The following is a 20,136-nucleotide window of genomic DNA, read 5'->3' as shown; positions in this document are numbered from 1 at the left end:
TTCAAGGTTGAATTTATGACGTTGAAACGACGTTGGCATATCAACGTTGATTCACCTTTCAAAATCGACACAAAATCCAACGTTGATTCAACCATCACATCAAATTCAACGTTGAAATGCCTGCTGGGACAGTTAGGTTTCTACACAGGCGAGGGTGGTTTTTGTTTGTTTGTTTGTTTTTTTTTAAGTTTACTCACTTCTACCACAGGCTGTTTAAATCAGAAACAAATATACCATAGTCAGATCATACAGCTGTTCAGGTTGTGTGTGTGGGTGTGTGTGTGTGTGTGCGTGCGTGCGTGTGTGTGTGTGTGTGTGTGTGTGTGTGTGTGTGTGTGCTGGAGCGTTTGTGAGCTGTATTCTGACCCCTTATGCAGAATGTGCTTGTCAGCGTCCGTCCACTCTGCTCATCATTTATCTGCCCGGGCAGCCGTCATCTGTCTATCACACACAGGCTACATCAGCTTAATATGGACGTAGAGCAGCACGTCTTCTCCTGCTGTCTGACCCAGACTTTCTAATTGTTTGACATTAAAGGGCAGGTCTGTATGTTTGACTGACAGCTGCATCCTCTAAAAGAAAGCCAAAGAAAAGCCAAATAAACTATAATAATGACAGGCACACATGTTCACATTAAGCTATAGGCATGACCGACTCTCCCAAACACAGAAAGCCCCTTGCTTAGCCTGTTAATCAAGACATACAGCTGCAGTCTGTTTATTTATAGCAGAACACTCATCAAAGAAAAATGCTGGATGCTACTGGCCTCAAATCTAAATCCAATGCTGTTTATAATTACTGGTAGTTACCTGCATATGAGAGATTGGAAATATTCATTTAAAATGTGCATTACCTGGTCGTGAAGAATATGTCCTGTCAAAGGACTGATACATAGATTAGGATTATGATAGATATGTAGATTAGGATTATGATAGATAGGTAGTGAGTTTCACGTTGCAGTTACTCATACATTCTCTTCTGCAGTTTAAGTCTGAATTATGTGTCTATGGCATGATAGAAGTAGCCGGTATTTAGGGTTTTATCTCCATCCAATGATCCTCCTGTGACTATTTCACTTTACTGCGGATGTTATATTTTATTATTGGTGGGAGTTCTCGCAATAGCCATAATGTCAACCTTATAGCAAATATTGATTTATCTTCTGGTAAATGGGAGGTTTAGTGATTGACAAAGTGTTTTACTCCTAAAATATTTTAGTTTTTACATAAACAAAATGTCTAGAGGGAATGGTTTCAGACTGATAGCCTAGTGCATCAGTCTTTTCTACAATAATCAGAGAACTAAGAACAGATGTAAACAAAAAACATTGCATCACTAAAATTTATTTTTCCTTATGTCCAAAATGTTTGACTAGTGGCATATTGTTTTCAAAGCACTTTTACAATTTGCATGCTGTTTACAGAACCATGTGAGACCTGGGAGAAGTGAACAACTTTGGCTTGAATTGCACACTAGAAGGTTCTGGCAAGCATTTAAAAAAAGAAGCTGAAGGTAAGTGTAGCAAGAAACAATAAACCACAAAAAAAAGTAAACTCCTTGAGTAAATATGAACACACAACTCTTACGCATTAAATAACGATGCTCCCATGGCCTTCCATCTGTGTTGGTAAGTGTTGCTGTGTCCTTGAGCAGGAGACCAAGGGTCCTGCAGACTCTGCATGAGGGACCATAAATCTTCTCTGTCCTCCAGTTCTCTTGTCCTTTTGTCTGTTTGGGAACTGTTTGGAGGGTCAAACATCACACTAAGCAATAACTGCAGTGGACATGAACCACAGTGTGGCGTCAACATCAAAGGCTCTACAGGAAAGTTAACAATGTCATTATCTGACCGACAGACCCTGGCTTTAGTCTCCATACTATGTCTTTTGGTACTGGATTCAGCAGATACACAGTATGTTGACCACAGAAAAGTGCAATTCTGCAGAGTAGTTGAAAGCTACTGTGATTCTTGTATCTTTGGATACTAGATGATTTTGGCAAACATTTTGCTTATTTGCTGCTAATGAGACCAGATATGCTGTCATTTGTACAAATTATGCATTCAGATCACATCAGTGTGAAAGGCAAATGAATGACGGCTGTAATACTGTGAATTTTTTCACCCATTTTTGTAAGACTGTGTATTAAGGACAGAAATGTGCTATTCACACTTATAATTATAAAGCCAATACAGCACAAACCTCTATTAGCCCCTATTTCCATGTTGCATTTAAATAGGGACTTACATAAAAACACATTGAAGATTAAATATTGGGTGGAACTACTAAAGGAAATATATCTCAGCATCACTAAACACTTGCAGTATCTAAGAATGTACATATTTTACACTGGTTAACAAACATTACAGCCCACACCTTATACAATGCTCATGTATTTTTGCACACTGGATCCAAATGTCTTCAGAATGTCTGTATGATATACCAAAGTGAAGCCCCTCTATGTTGGCCCCTCTGAAGAGCAATGTTCCTGAATCTGACATGCCTGTGCATTTTATAAAATATTAAATATTTTAATTTAATAAAGTAAATATTTAGTAGATATTGTATATATGTAAGAACAGCATCACTTATGAATTCATAATATGTATAGTACTTATTGTAGAAATTAATTTTGCTGTCCCTTAAAAACCAAGCCTGATAGGAAACCTATCAAACTCTCACCCTTGATTCTGTTTAATCGTTCACTGTACTTCTGGTCCTGTGACTGAAAGACACCCTCTTAATATTCAACTCAGAACCATTATGTAGCCTTCCTTGATTCCAGCCATTTATCTTAAATTTAGAATTCAATCCGAGCTTCATCATCATCATCATCATCATCATCATAATCAAAACTAATATATTTTTACAATTATAATTTCTGTCCAGTTCAATCTCTTCTTTAACACACAAATGTAATTTTTGGTGTCAAAAACAACCCTGTCGTGAAGCGTAATGTGATCATGTGCGAATCCTGTGAGGTAAACATGGACACTAATGCTCACGGTTCTCCCCTGCTGGGCCTGTGACATTAAAAGTAACATTTTAATTAGCAATATGGCCCTGCACAGTAGTAATCCCAGCAGTTAAATGAAAAGTCAACACAACATGACACGTTGTTGAATCGTGTGTTGACAAACAATCTTTAGTTGCTGTTATGGAAGGGTATAAGGCTATATGTGTGAAGACTGACTGACTGACTGACTAACTAACTAACTAACTAACTAACTAACTAACTAACTAACTAACTAACTAACTAACTAACTAACTAACTATCTACTACGCACTTATGAGGAACTGTGAGGCATGGTCAGGGTTGCTAATATTTTTTTCTTTTTTGATGTAATAGGACTCTGTATTTGTGAATATTTTTATGTGATGATATTAAGTTTAGTACACGCTCCTGACACGTAGGCTGTTGCACTACTTACTGTAATCTGGCCGAATTTTAAATCAGCATCGAAAGGATCTTCCACCGCTAATGCAATCACATGATTACAGTCAAATCAAGCACAGCTTTTGCTCCTGGCCAAGTAATTTTCAAATGTACGTTATTCTATTTCTCTCTGCCGTTTCTAGCATATTCAATAAACATAAAAATATGTTGTTTAAAATAAAACCTTATAACATTTACTTTCCCTCTTAAGTTTGTGACCATTTAGCAGTTTTATTCACAGAGGGATTAGCCTTTTTGCTAGTGGAGTTTGAAGCCTCAAGATACTGTTGTGGATTTCCAGCTAGCTAACACATTTCTGAGCACTACGAGTTTATCTAATAAACTAAAACAGGATTAGGAGGATTCATCGTGGTGAAATGCAGTGGCAACGATAGAAACAGGTAAACACCGGTCGCAAACATTGGGCCAGAACAAGCTGTGATGAAACTGTTCTCCGACTAAAGGGTCTCAATAATCTGCATTTTGAGGATAGATGTCAGTTATATGGCTGCCTACATAAAACTGCCTACTTAGACAGATCACTAGTTCACTAGATCATTAGGTTTTGGGACAGACCCTACATCTGTGTATTTTGCTATGTAATGATATTAAGTTTAGTACAATCAAAAACAGTATTCACACTGCACAATGTTTAAATGTTATATATTTTTAATATAAATAACACGTTCAAAATTCTCTCCTTATGTGTAGACCTGATAGGTTTCTAGTAATGAGAAAGGTAATGATGATGATGATGATGATGGTGGTGGTTGTGATGGATGAAGATATAGTAATCATGACAGAGTAATGTTTAAATAACAAAATATAAATGAAACACTTGGCCCTTACCGTAAGTGCCTGATGATGTGCTTACACACACTGAACTGTCTCAGGTCCACTTCTCTGACAAAACTGTGTCCCTATTTTATGGTTTTTTTTTTTTTTTTTTTTTTACCTATGATGGTAAATGTTATTTTTCTTTTCTCTGATATTGTTTTCTGTAGTTTTGGCAGGGGAGACTGGAAGTGAACCTCCTAATGGCTGTGAATGCAGCATTCCCCACTGACTTCAGCAGCTCCACCAAGCTCTCTGAAAGGTGAGGAGGTGTCTGCTCACCTTGCCCTCCACTGTTAACTGTGTGATGATGTGTTTACTCTTTCTGTTCCCAAACACCAAATGGACTCTGCTGCACCCATCCTGCCTGTTCTTTCTCCATAGGCAATCACAAACAACAACAACAATAACAACAACAACATTCTAACCTGGGTTTGATTCTATATTTTATAGGCTAAATGTATAAATAATATAGTCCCACTCAAAGACAAAAGCACATTCAAACACAATACAACCAAGAAAAAACTAACTAATGCTACAACCAGTCTCACAGGTTAAAGTCTTTTTAGGGTTTTATGGTAAATGTTGGGTGAACATGGCACAGTTGGCTATATCCAGACAAACTGAATATTATAAATGACGTGTTTAATAATTGAAGCATAATCCTTGCACTCAGTAATCTGGCGATGAACAGTCCTCCCGCTCTAAAAGGAGACAGATGATGACAGCCTAGTCAGTGAACACTGACCAGTTTTGCTAGGTAGGTTTGTTCCTGGTCTACACACACTTTGATATATATATATTAGTGGTGGGACTTTAACGCGTTAATTTCGATTAATTAATTACAGGAAAATTAACGCACTAAAAAAATTAACGCATTTAACGGACGAGACACTTTTGCACCGTGGAATGTTTCTCAGTGCACGAGTTCCAGACATACAGATTATATGGACGCACAATAAGATCATGATGGATATGACTGAAGAGGCTACGCTGGTGGATGGGAAATTTAAATATAAACTTCCAGATGGAAGTAGGCTACAAACAAAAATAGTGTTATTTACACTTTATGTAGGAAGGAGTTCGCTTATCACAGGAGCACTTCCACCCTTCGTTACCACCTCAACGCAAAACATGTTGCGGCTAAAGCTGGGCGTACACTGTGCGATATTTTAAATCGTGTACTCAGCTCCAGCTCAAACTGTACGACTAAATCGCAGGGATAGTCGGCTCGTGGAGCTGCTTCAACAGTGCGATACTCTCACGAGGAGCGATTTGAATTTCAAACATGTTTGATATTCTTGCGACGCTGCGATTTCTGATCGGGAGTTGTGAATCGCTCCTCGTTTACCTGTGTAAACTATACGATGCACGACACGCGATTGAGCCGAAACGAGTGAAAAATCGGCTGAAAATGGGCCAAAAATCGCACAGTGTACGCCCAGCTTAACGCGCAGGTCAGTAATGATAACTTAGCTGCTAAATGTATTCCTAGTACGATAGGGTGACCAAACGTCCGTAATTCACATCCTGTGAGGAAACGTCCTGGTTTTTAAATGACCTTCATTGGACCATTAAGACTGGATTAAACTTTCGCGAGTGGCCGTAGCGCGCGACTCCGCACGCGTTTATACATGATGCGTCACATTATTTGTGTTGTCCGCTCTCAGTGGTCGAAGATAAAGACTTACAAGAAGCGCTGCACATTGCGTCAACTGATGCAAGTTACGAACTACCGTCCAGGGGTGAGTTTCCCAAAACGTTCTTAGCGCCAAGTACTTCTTAACCTCGTACGTAAGAATGAGGTAACAAAGTACTTGGCGCTAAGAACGTTTTGGGAAACTCACCCCAGAAAGACAATGTCGAAGAAAATCCAGCAGCTGTATGATGAGGAATAGGAAGTAAAACAGGTTATTGTGAAGAGCGCCACAAATGTGGCTCTGACTGGGGATCACTGGACCTCTGTTAGCAACAAGAATTATCTTGGTGTGACAGCTCATATAGATGATGAATCTATAGATGATGAAGATCCAGTCATTTGCTTTGAGCATGCAGAAGACCACTTCTAGGCACTATGGAGATGCCTGTGGCAGAAGCCTGGGAAATTAAAGAAATTGCTAAAATGCTATTAAAAAACATCTTCTGATTTACTTCAATTCTTCCAATATCCTGAGCAAAACTCCCAAAATTAAACAACATTTTTGATCAGAATTTCCAATGTTCTGAACTGTTTTCTGCACACTACACATATATTGGTCTGTGTAGTAGACTGGTGGAAAAATAAACAAGATGTTGAAGTTTATGATTATGTTCATTGATTCATTCATCATTCAAACTTAAATTAATATTTCTCATGTTAAATACTGAAATGCGATTAAAATGCGATTAATTTCGATTAATTAATTACAAAGCTTCCGATTAATTCGATTAATTTTTTTAATCGCGTCCCACCCCTAATATATATATATATATATATATATATATATCAGTGGGGAACCGTCAGGGCCCTCTACGCCCTCTCAGAGGGCCTAAAATATTCTTAAAGCATTATATATATAATTATCCAATTTTATTTTATCTACTTACAGTTTGACATTCGACATCTAAACAATTACAAAAATATAAGCAAATAAAATATTCACCCGTGTCTATTCAATCTGTGTTGGAAGGTGAGGGGTTGAGTGGAAGCCTGTGAGCCTGTGTCTCCCCCTATCAGGACTGTGATGCCCGCTGTTCATTTACAGAGGGCCTGGCAGTTATAATTCAGCGCAATACCAGTTTCAAATGACAGCAAAATTGACCAATCATATCTTCTCTCTTAGTGGGCGGGCTTAACTGTATGATAATTTCCGCCCGCTGTGGCGACGCTAGCTGTCGTTAGCACCATCGCTAACGATATATATATATATATATATGTGATGTGTTATTTTAGTGTTACCTTTATTTTTTAGCAGTATATATATATATATATATATATATATATATATATATATATATATATATACTGCTAAAAAATAAAGGTAACACTACAATAACACATCCTAGATCTTAATTAATAAAAATCTTCGAAATCAGTTGAAAATCTCTCATTTCTACCTGTTGTCTGTTCCATTTGCACAAGAGCAGTTGAAATTGATTCACAATCAGTGTTGCTTCCTATCTGAACACGATGTGTGGATGACTTGGAGTTACATTGTGTTGTTTAAGTGTTCCCTTTATTTTTTTGAGCAGTGTATATTTATTGCAATCATTGTGCAATATTTTGAGAGTGTGTGGATTTGTTATGGACTCATTCTCTTCTATGGTGAATCGAATAACCACTGAGTGAACTAATTTCACAAAGTGGGCACTTGGATAAGTGAGCTAACGTAGTTTCCTTTTAGTTGAAGGGCAACAGTGGCTAAGGTTTTAGTGTGTGCCACTGTTGTCTAATCTTACATATAGTCTACATAAATTACAGAACTTCATGTATTTCAAGTTCCAAAAATCCAAGTAATATAAATATTTATGAATGAAAATTTAAGCTCACATTTACTGTAAATATATTAAATAAACTGGTGACAAAATGTATTAGTGTCAGTATAGGATATGTGCTTTAATGGGGCGCTGTCAGTTCCAGTCTTTTACCTCAACTGCGGTCATGAGAAAAGTCCATCTTACAACCTCTTCTGTAACTGTGCTTCTGTGGCTTAAAGAATAATTGCAGAAAAAGGGAAGGAACTTCAAAATCGTGGCTAAGAGTTGTAAAAGGTTTCTGCTTTGTGCTTCAATGCTAGTTTCTCCAAACTAGATGATCTTGACACACACTGCTGCTGATCTCTTCTGAGGTTGTGCAGTTGCATTTGAATGAGAAACGCTTGGGATGTTCAACAATAGCTGAATAGCTGAAGCTGAATGCTTTTTTGTGTTTGTTTGTCCGCCAGGCCCTTCTAACTCCTCACACAGTAAAGGGTAACAAAAAAAGTAGATGGAAAAATAATATTTCATAAAGTAAAGTAATAAAAAAAAACAACCTATTCATATAGGCTCCTTTATGTATTCTTGGACTCATTTCTATCTGAAAGTGGAACTACTCAAAACTGGATTAGAATGCATGTAGAGACTTAATACAGAATATGTGGCTATTTGCCCTTATAGTCTTATAGCAAACCTTCAGGAAATCTGACCAAGGACAGCAAATCTGGGCCACCTCAGGGCCTCCTTCTGAAAACAGCAATATTACATTTTTCATCAAATGTCACTGTCTTTGTACAAGTTATGTTAGCCAGCTAACTTTGACTTGCAACTACAAGTAAGACAGGCATGTTGAATGCCTAATTACAAAGCTTTTTTCAAGACTATACAATGAAAATCTCAAAATAACTCGGTGAGGTCGGCCAGTTCCGTCTATCATTCATAAAAGAAATAGTTATGGTCAAAGTTTGTGTAAGATGAACTATAAAATCTCATATCTTGCCTGCAACATATATGTTACTTTAGCTGCACTGTGCAATCCACACAGTTTGTGAATCCACACAGACTGTGCTTTAATGGAGAGGGGGTGTGGCCGGGGGTGTGGTCGGGGGTGTGGATGGACACCTTATGCACTGCACACTGCTGCTAGTTTTTCCACCAATTCTAATCAATATCCTAATTTGCACAGCTGCTAAATTGATATTGATACGTACCTGTGTTTGTGCTATAATAATAATTATTATTATAATTACTAAGGGACTAAGTAGCCAGGCAGGACCTACTGAACCCTACAGTTAGGACCAAATGCAATAAATACATCATGAGTATCATGCAGAGCTGCAAATCATGACACAAATAATGTCAGCTTACGTTTGTAAGAAGGAGCAGCTGAAGATGTGGAAGTGTCTCCTGATGTGTAAGGTGAAGAACATGTATGATGTTCCTCAGAGAAACGCTGAATTTCATCAGGACAGTGTCAACATCAACAACCAAAAAATCTAAAGCCAGTGGTGATGGAGCTGAGCTTTATCTAATGAGGAGTGACTGTGTCTAGCAGGACTATCAGGAAATGAAAAATGTTGTAAGGGACCTAATAAACAGCAGGTAATGGAGGTTAAGGAGAGACTGGAGATGCCATGGGCAGGAGGAGAAGGGTTAATGAAATGGGAATCAGAGGTGAAGAACAAATGGAACAAATATGCATTGAGAAAGGTCAATCAGACGATGGGTCAGTTGAATGGTGAGGTCAGAAGCCAAATGGATATCTGAAATCAGGATAAAGAGGGAATAGTGTAAAAGCACACATGGTATTGGTGGCAACAGGGGAGTGGGGACAAGCCAAAGGCAAAAACTTTGCACTTAAGAGTATTTGGCAGGGAGGACATGAGAGTGGACTAGAGACGTGTTAAAGAAGAGAGGGTTGTAAAGAAGGAATCGGAGTAGGCAAAGTGAGAGACAAAAACAAGTGTCACCGGGTTGCCTGTGGCTAGATTAGACAGTGTAGCCACTGCAGAGGGAAAAGCAGAGAATAAATTAGGTAGGGCAGAAAGTGAAAATGTGGAAGAGAGCACAAGTTTGTTATGTTCACACAGAAAAGAAAAAAAAGAAAGAAAATTGTTTGAGGGACAGAAATAAATTGAGGTAAGCAGACAAAGAAGAACTAAGCAGCGAATGCAGAATCTGGCGTGGCAGGCTGTGTCCTGCGTGGGTGTGGGAGCAGGGCATTGTGGGGCATCACCACTGGTGGGATGCAAGGTAACTGTGACAAGAGGTCATTATTGAGCTGAGCCATCACGGAAGTGGGCTGTCATCGTTTACCTTCAAAAGAACTGAGAAGTGGCAACGGATGCTGGTGGTATCTGAACAAGAGAAAAAGGATCGACGTCAAGCGACGCTACAATCCAGCGCACACAGGCACTGGTCCAGACGTCTGCAGGAAGAGGCCGGAGAGGCGTGAGAGGCCTGGGGGGCTGGTAGCTGGTGGGCTGTTTGATCCAGGCTGCATATTCACAGCATACACTGCTTCATATAGCTTTGTTAGGAGGATATTAAGGCGAGTTCCTCATCTGACACTTCAATGCCCAGGAATATATTGTTAGCAAGACATGTTGAGGGTTCCCTAATGTGTAATCCAAACAATACAGGCAGAGTGTGGTTGGTGCTAAACACACACAGTTAACAGTACTGATGGGCAGGTGATGTAATAGGCAGGATGGTCCTGTTTCAGCAGTTCTCAAAGGTCTGATGTGCCATGACTCAATTTGTAGTATTGTACTCAAACAATACTCCAGTTTGTCAGTTATCAGTTGTTTTTGTATGTTGTTTTTTAGGTTATGTATATCTGGGTACATGCCTGATGCCTAGACATGTTAGCTGGGCATGTCATGTTATATCTTTAAAATGCTTGTTAAATACGTAGCCTTAAGTGCTATAATACAGATATATTTTGATAAATTCTACAGATATGTTGCAAAAATGTTCCAGAGAACTAGTGATCCACACCTAAAAGCAGTATGACTTGGTATGATTTGTTAAATGATTAATCCTGCTTTAACACTGAGAAAATGACCAGGGAAAACCAAAATCAGAAAATGTCCTCAACAGAGGACAGGCAAACAACATAATACCTACCTGGGTAGTACCTACCTAGAATATCTACCTGGGTAGTACCTAGAATACCTACCTGGGTAGTACCTAGAATACCTACCTGGGTAGTACCTACCTAGAATATCTACCTGGGTAGTACTTACCTAGAATACCTACCTGGGTAGTACCTAGAATACCTACCTGGGTAGTACCTACCTAGAATACCTACCTGGGTAGTACCTAGAATACCTACCTGGGTAGTACCTAGAATACCTACCTGGGTAGTACCTACCTAGAATATCTACCTGGGTAGTACTTACCTAGAATACCTACCTGGGTAGTACCTAGAATACCTACCTGGGTAGTACCTACCTAGAATATCTACCTGGGTAGTACTTACCTAGAATACCTACCTGGGTAGTACCTAGAATACCTACCTGGGTAGTACCTACCTAGAATATCTACCTGGGTAGTACTTACCTAGAATACCTACCTGGGTAGTACCTAGAATACCTACCTGGGTAGTACCTACCTAGAATACCTACCTGGGTAGTACCTACCTAGAATACCTACCCATGTGTCTGATCGGGACAGAGAGACCCAGAGCAAGAGCAGATTTTTACCATCTGGACGTGGCAGACGCGTCCCACACTAACCCCCCGCCTCACTAACCACCCCCCCCCCCAGCCCCCCCCTATTCCTCTGTTCAACCCCTCTTGCATGGCTCTGAAGAGAGACTTCAAGTCCTACTGGCCCTACTACTGCAATGCACTGAATAATACATTTTGGACAAATGACTACAAGGAGAAATGCAATGTAGAATTTTTTTTAAAACTTTGAAATTATTACTAGGACACTGGACAGAGTCCATCAGGTCTTAAGTGATGAGCAGTACAGCCCCATCAATGAAGGCCTCAGTAAAGAAGCTCGATTAGTAGAACAGTAGAATAGGAAGGATGGGATAAATATTTAGAATAAACATTTAGCTTTGTGCATCAGTAAACATGAGCATTTATTTACTTACTAAGTTAAATGCTGAATATACAATTCAAATATATATAATTTGCTGAGATGCAGATGATATTTCAATGCACAAATGAAGATATTTTTGCAAGTATAAACAATCTTTATTTTGTGTTTTATGGAATTAAGACATATAGCTTAATTCATACCTAACTTGTTCTTTATTCAGATTCATATAAACCTGGAACACTAAACATGAGCTGCTGATGCAATGTAATGGTCTCAGTAATGGATACATATGCTGATCAATTTACAAAATACATCCATCTAATAATTATATATATATATATATATATATATATATATATATATATATATATATATATATATATATATATATATATATATATATATATATAAAATATGTATTTTGTTTTTTTTGTTTTGTGAATGACCACATTATATTACAACCACTAATGATTACAACATTCTCAGGGGGATATATGCTTACTACCGTGATTATATTTTCCTGCAATAGCATAAGGATTGCAAATGGCTACAGAATATGAACTGACTATTAGCCCCATTATAGTGCAATAGCAATGTCCATAGCAATTATATAGTAATGGGGGAAATAAGTATGTTAAATTATTTGATAACGCGTTATGTAGATATTGTAATTATACTGATAGTTTACATGGCTATTTAGTGTTAAAAAATGATTACTACTCAGAATTAAGTTATACTGGTCACTTCAGCAGTTGGTGTACAGACTGGAGTTAGGAAATATTACAAGAGTACAGCATCCATGCTAAGGAGCAGGATCAAATTCAGTGTGTAATGACACTAGCTGCAAAACAAAAGACAAAGTTAGAAAGTAAATCCCTTAGGATGGACAGTTCTTGTCTTGCCTTTCCGCCTGTGAGGAGCTATTGTGAAGGACTTGTGAAGGATCCTGAAGGCTGACTTTATGTTAAGGCTCTAGACCGTGTGATACTCACTATTATACATCTCAGAACAGGACCTACTCCTCTCACATTGCTTTGAAGTATACACACTGACACCCCTAAACCACACAGCATCTGCTGGGTTTACCAAAACCATCTAAACACTGAAGCTACTACAAAACTGCATGGAATAAACGATATATTTAAAGCATGTAATCAATGTGATGTTGCGGGAAACACATATTATGTCCTGAGGATGAATATGTAATGTTGTTGTGCAACACAAACAGAAACACCAGCGTTTTTGTTTGTGTATGTCATAGAATTTGTCATAGAGTTTGAGAATCTTTCATGATAAAAAGCACCAACATAGAAGCTACATTTGATTATCCTGTTATGTGTAGGGTAATGGGCACTGGCCCACCAATGGATCGAATTGCATCCTACTTGGAAACCAAGAAAGTGTTGGATATGTTTTTGTTTGTTTGTGTGTTTCATTGGCCACAGATTGAGACACCTGAAGGTTTATTTTTGTTTATTTGCAGTGAAGGTGTTAAGAAGGCAAAGACTGACACAATAGTGTGGTTTGTTTAAAGCAGGCAGATATTGTGTTATATTATGCTTTTGTTATGATTCTGAAATATAATTATTGCGCATTAGCAATGGCTAATTTGCATGTGGGTGATGATTCAATGTTAGAAATATGGTAATTAATGTATTTAGCAAAAAACAAGCACATGTGGTATTTGTAATATATGGGTGAATAGGTAACTTTTCTCTAATTGTTTATTTATAAGCCTCATATGGTCACTTTAAATAATTAAAATTGAGTTTCATGGTGTGCTCATTTTTTTGGATTTCATGTTGTACTCATTTTGCAATAGTCTGATAACACTCGTGTTTAAAAGCAAGGATTTTTTTAACCTTTCCTTTCACTTTAAGATCAAGGACCTTTACCTGTCTCTTGCAATTAAAATGTGGGCAGGATTTTTATCGATTCAATCCCCTAGTCAGGGTCATAAACAGCAACGTAAACTGTGTTTTACACCTAAACCCTCCTCTGGAACAACTGCCCAGGGAGGAGTCAATGTTTAGCACATTCTCTCTGGAACACACATTCAGTCAGACATGTATTATACTTCCAAAGCATTATAATATACAACGACATCTTTTAAAAGCCCTCACTAGCATGAGTACCTGTCACTGCAGCAAATCTGGACGCCATACTCTTCAAATGAATCAGGAACATGGAAGCAACATGTTTGGAACAGAGACTGTGTACTGAGGTACAACAGGGAACACTGTTCATGATTCCTGTCCAACAAATAAGCCACAATAACATATTATTAGAAGAGTTTGAGAACACGATATGCTGTCCCCCAAAGAACAAGCAAACACAATTTATCTATGCCATGGAATGCATAAATAAAATTTGATGGCAGACCATTATAGTTTTTCGTTTTATGGAGAGGAAGACCAAGTCAGATAAGCAGAACACAGATGCACAGAAGTGAAGAGAGCAGTGAAAAAACAAAGTGCACTTAAAACTTCCTTTAAACCATCAAACCATTTAATGCATTTGTTGGCCAGTATGTTTTAAAGCCATTTCTACCCCAGAGGCCTCTCAGTCCGTTAAAACCATAAGTACAATAAGAGCTCAATCCTGGAGCCTTTAGAGTCATAAAGACAGCAGAAGGAGAATCAGACATCATAATGATCTTGATTAAGAAATGATCAGGAGCCATTAATAAGCCAAACGTTTGTTTCACCAATAAAAGCACATTAGCCACATGTAAGCTTTGCCACGCACAAGTCTGTCTTATTAGGCTTGATTTGGCTTCTGTGAATCTGCTGAGGGACTGAAGCTCAGTGTGGTCTTCATCATCACGCTGCTCTGATAATACGCACCAGGAGGCGGGTGGATTTAATGTGAACAGTTACATACTTTGCTGATAACTGGTCAAGTGGTGGTTATACCATGACTGGTCTGGTGTTGACCTTTTCTGTTGCTGCCTTATAACAACCAGTTTCAGTGTTTTTTTCACTTTGCTCCCAGGGACACAGCTCAGACGTAGAGACCAACCACCACCCTGCAGGCATCCTGATAATAAACCTCATCTCAGCTGATATTTGTGGGCTGTCTTATGTGTTTCAGTGCAGGGGAAAAACGCACCACCAACTGGAGTGGAATATGGAATAAAAGAGCTATACCATGTGACATAATATTGTAATTTATATATAATTAACATAAAAATAAACAAACAACAAAAATAAATAAAAAATCAAGATTGCAGCTTAAGTCTCACTACTGCATTTCTAAAAGAGAAATAGAACAGACTGAAAGACTGCAATGTGTGTGTAATATCACAGAAATAAACTTCACTTCCCTAAGCAAGGCGCTCCCTCCCCCTTCCCCCTCTCTCTATCCCTTTCTCTCCCTCTCTCTCTATCTCTCTCTCAAGTTTGCACTAACTTCAGTAAGAACCTAACCTAGCTAAACTCCATGAAAATACAAAGAACTCCATAAGCCTTATTTACAGAGCTTCACTTGTAAATCTAGTCTAAAAGAGTCTCACCTGGCATTTAAGCCCCAGCCCCTACATTTCTCTAATCCACACAGCCTCCCTCAGAGCCCCACTGTAACATGCAGAGCGCTATCCTCTTAGCCAGCAGGGATCCACCGCTTCAGCCAATAGAATGAGATTTACCCACTCAATATAAAGTCAGCAGGACACCAAACATCAGTCTTTATATCACTGTGTCCGCATGCACCCAAAATCCATCTAGTTACCAAAATATAGTGCAAATACATGTTTTTCATTTACTCATTAAAAAGAAAACACTAGCTAAGCTCACCTTTGTAAATACCATACGCATTTTACACAAAATTATTCAGCTTTTACTTAAAAATGTTAAAATGGAAAGTGCTTGGTCAGCTCATGTTTTTGTCTCTCATTTTCCATGGCACCTATGTTGTCATTGTGTGTGCCATTTTATTACAATTACAGTTTCACTCTTGTTGTTTTGGGGTGTGTTCCTACTGCTGATTATGCCTGCAGTTATTGGATAAGCCGGGATGTAATTAACATGCACCTACAGCCTTATGCCTCTCGCTGTTTTTAATTACAACTAGATCTATTCTCAATCTTATGGTCATGCCAAACTATATTTACTTTTTCAATTTGTCAGTAAAAAAGTCAAGTGGATGAACTTTGGAGGTGTGGTTTGCAGGACCTTCTGTGTCTGTCCCGACTCCATTTCAGCACACTTCTCTCTTGGTCTCTCTTGCTATGTAAAGCAACATTCCTGTAACTCTGGGAGCTTCTGTTCCCTGCAATGTACTGGTACATTTGTCATTTTAAGATGAAAAAATGAGGTTTTGACTGGATGCCACAGCAAGTAATTTGTGATGTCTATCCTTCCTCCTCCAGCAAAAGCTGATGTTATGGGAGAAATAAATAAAGCATGAAATTAAGCATGAACAAAAATAATATCTACATTTGATGCGCAAAACGCAGACTTGAGTTTGGTCAGCCACATAGTCTGAGGTCCTTGTCGGCACCGACATGTCCCATGAATTTTTTTATATAGATGAAAAATGGCTGAAGTATTGTGGCCATTTTTTAACAATTTTAATGACTTTAGAAGAACAGCGGCACGGCCAGCACCTGTATAGTATAAACACATTTATGATACCAGACATTGAGACCACTGAGGATAGAAGTGAAGGAAGAAACCCACGGGGAGAACATGGAAACTCCACTCAGATAGGGACTTAAACCCAAGACCCCAGTGCTGAGAGGCTAATGTGCTAACCACCAAGCCACCGTGATGCCCACCATGTTTCATTATTCTGGAAAAATAGAAAAATAAAATGGAAGATTTCAAGCTGATGTTTCCTGTGAAATACACAATTTCATTATAATGTCTAGAACAGTAGAAATGCAACACGTGGACTGTTGGAGCCTCGTCTACTGTCAGAACCTTCTTAGAGGATTTTGACAAGTTATGATATTCTTTTAATTGGAGCCAAGATAATGAGTGTAGGATGTCTGAAGCAAATGAAGCTCGTAGCTGATGCAACAGACAGGAAGATAAACATGGCACAGACTAAGGACTTGGTACTACTTTGTAATGAAAAAAAAAACAGTGTCTTTATATCCTCTGAGCCTATTGCTGTATTTGAATCAGGTGTGTGCAGCTGATGCTGGTGGTTAGTGGGGGTGATTGTGATTAGGCCAATGTGGAGGACACAGGAGCATGATTGTACTATAGGAAGAAGGTGTGTGGCACATTGTTTCTAAAAGGCACGTGTTTGTTCGGTGTCTCTACCTGTGCAGAAACTTTGACTACGTCTGTCATAAAAAACATATATCTGGGTTTGTTTCCAAGACACGATCAAAACTGCGTAATCTTGGGATCTGGGCGGTGAAGTACAAATACACAGAGGGAACACATTTGAAAGAGCTTTTAGGAGGACTGGATCAGGTCGCCTCAATATCCATTCAACACACAGGTAAAGAGCAAAGATGTACAATGAACCAAGAACAAGACAGCACCAGTAGCCATAGCTGGTTTCAGCACAAGGACAGCAGGCTACTGTGAGCATTAAGAACAAGAAGAGAATGATGAGATCCCCAAAAAACATTTTTTAAATGTCTTTAACATCTTTTTGGTTTTATGACTAAAATTAAAAAATGCATATTTGCATGAAATTAGGTAAATGCTTGATTATTTTTAGATTACACTAAAGCTTTCTGAGTTACAATACTGCCAAACTGGAGTTTAAACATCAGTGGTAAAATATTTACCTTTTATTGTACTGCTTTGGTTGAATTCCTCTTCTCTACCAACACTCTGCTTCAGTCATTATATTTCACATTCTCTAAAACGATTGCACTCTCCTGTTTCTAGGGCAGTATATTCACACAGGTGTAAATTACATTCATGATGAACTAGTGGTAGAAACTTTTTCTTCAGTTTTGTAATTATGTTGGATTTTGTACCCCCCCCCCCCCCCCCCCCCCAAACCATTCAACAAGCTGTTTCCTTGGGGAAATCCATCTTAGACCTCAAAATGTATCACCACAGTGTAACTAGAAGAGTCTCCAGAGTAATATCTGATTTATTGCTAAGCCTCCTTTTGAAATTACTCCAACCCACATGCAGGTAGCTGAATGGCTAGTGCTTGGCTAATAAAGCCTCACTACGTACTATGTATTAATAATCAAAACATTGAAAATCAATATGATATAATCTGTAAATGACAATCTAGACAGCATACAGGAACTCTGTATAAAAGTTCAGGGATAGATGCAGGAATTAGCCATGTGTGGATGATGTAGGAAGTAGGTTATACAAAAGTACTAATGCAGAACTATATGGCATCCTCTTACACTCACTGTCTTCTTATCTATGAATGGATCATTGAAGCTTAAGACCAGAACACCATCTATGCACAACTCTCCCATGCTTTACTGACATGGTTGATACCAGAGAGCTTCAATCACCCATCTGAAGCTTTAGCACATTTTCCTACACCATTCCTAAAACCCAAAATCATCTGCTTTAGTTTGTTTTAGTAGCCAGATGTGAAAATGGGGGAAATAAACGTTCAGTTTTTACCTTTTGTCCACTTGTTTTTGTCTGTCTGCTAAGCTAATTATCTCTGTAAACATTCAGCGTAACTGCTTTGTCTTTATTGCTGTTATTCTTTGTTAGTCTGGGCTTGTGTTTTCAATGATTATATAAATTCATAAGAAAGGATAGTTGTTAGTTTTCATAAGTCCTAAATGCCAGAATCACAAAAATACTTGTTATCTCTCATCATTACTTTGCATCCATGAAGTGTTACATTAATAAAGCCACTTAACTTTCTCACTGTTAGGCTTTTTGTAAATTATGTAGCGGAAGATAAAGGCCACAGTGAAACATCATTTCAAAGAAAGCCCGGTAGGAACAGTGTGATGGGTACAGATATAGTGCATTTAATGATGCTACCCACACATACGACAAAACATACATTATAATGAGAGATTCCTATTCCTGGCTAAAGAAATTTGTTTTTAATTTTTATTTAATTTCATTTATAAACCTGCTATTGCCTGTTATTGTACTTTTAATATTGTACCATCAACTTGACTTATAGGGTAGTTATAGAGAAAAGGTGATATTTGGTCAGAATGTGCTGTAGGGCATGTTGAATATGGAAGTAAAATTATGTTACTAAGCCAAAATGTGAACTAACCCTGAAGAGAACAGAGTCAGTTTAATTAAAATCTGATGGTGAGCAATTCAGACTAATTAAAAGATGATCAGCAATTTCCTCATGATCAATAAAGTGTTATCTAAAAAGATGGTTCGAGGTAGTTAGAGGATTAGAGGTTATTTATGGAAATCTGAAAAGTCTGCGAATATATTGTGTAATGAGTCATCAGAGTGTAAAACCCTGTCAGTGGGGATATGTGTAACTACATACAATAGACCATGTGGGGATATGTGTAACTACATACAATAGACCAGTGGTTCCCAAAGTGGGGGGCGCGCCCCCTAGGTGGGGCGCGGAGCTATTGCAGGGGGGGGCGCGGAGCTTGAAAGTAAAACGTGCACATGTGTCAATATTAGGGATGCACCGATTCCGATATTAATATCTGAAAAAATTCTAGATCGGGTATCGGGGACAATGTGACCGATCCATAAAAACAGATCTATTCAGGCAAATTCTATGCTTGTATTGCTTGCCTTTCGGAGTTAGTTCAACCTTAATACTCGCGCTGGTGGTATTCCACTTATTTGCTGGTTGACCAAAATAAACCTGGGCTACAGCAATACTTCACTGTTCATACATGAACTGGTGAGTTGTCCAAAGCTCATTTAATGCGTTACTTACAGAAATAAAATAAAGAGCAGTGGTCTGACTCGGTCTACGGCAGAAAGCTAAAAAAAACAATATTCCATACGCGCGCTCCACTCGCTCCCTTAAAGACACAGTAGCCTACACATATTTCTGGCCGTTACATGCTTTGTGCTCTGCGTGATGTCTGCGCTTGCAAACTAGCCGCATATGTATTGCTGTTTCTCTTATTTCATCTCCTTATTTATTTTAAATTATATTTAGAATTCTTGAACCATTTAAAAGGTTTCTTACAGTTTATTTTTTTCATGTTTAACCAAAGTTGTGAACCTATTGTTTTTGTAAGTTTTCAACACATCCCTAGTCAGTATGTGGGGGGGGGGGGGGGGGGGGGGTGTAGGGGGGGGCGCAAAAATATTCTCATCTACTAAAGGGGGGCATGGCAGAAAAAGTTTGGGAACCACTGCAATAGACCATGTGGGGATATGTGTAACTACATACAATAGACCATGTGGGGATATGTGTAACTACATACAATGAATAGACCATGCATGTCCAGACACA

At 38.4% G+C, this 20,136-nt stretch overlaps 1 protein-coding gene across 4 annotated transcripts in view; it reads right to left on the bottom strand.

Moving 5' to 3' along the window:
• lrrc4ca (leucine rich repeat containing 4C, genome duplicate a) overlaps window positions 1–20,136 on the bottom strand; it is a 196,083-nt gene that overhangs the window by 63,313 nt on the left and 112,634 nt on the right. Inside the window, exon 1 of one of the 4 annotated variants that reach the window (XM_076991761.1) lies at window positions 1,587–2,023. The exons of the other annotated variants lie outside the window; for them this stretch is intronic. The gene's annotated coding sequence lies outside the window, so the exon portion shown is untranslated. Of the gene's footprint in view, window positions 1–1,586; window positions 2,024–20,136 lie in introns of those variants that run through there. 4 annotated transcript variants of the gene reach the window in all.

This window comes from Brachyhypopomus gauderio, unplaced genomic scaffold, assembly GCF_052324685.1.
Source record: "Brachyhypopomus gauderio isolate BG-103 unplaced genomic scaffold, BGAUD_0.2 sc85, whole genome shotgun sequence".
NCBI classification, from domain to species: Eukaryota; Metazoa; Chordata; class Actinopteri; order Gymnotiformes; family Hypopomidae; genus Brachyhypopomus; species Brachyhypopomus gauderio.
This window is presented reverse-complemented; position numbering and strand designations above follow the sequence as displayed.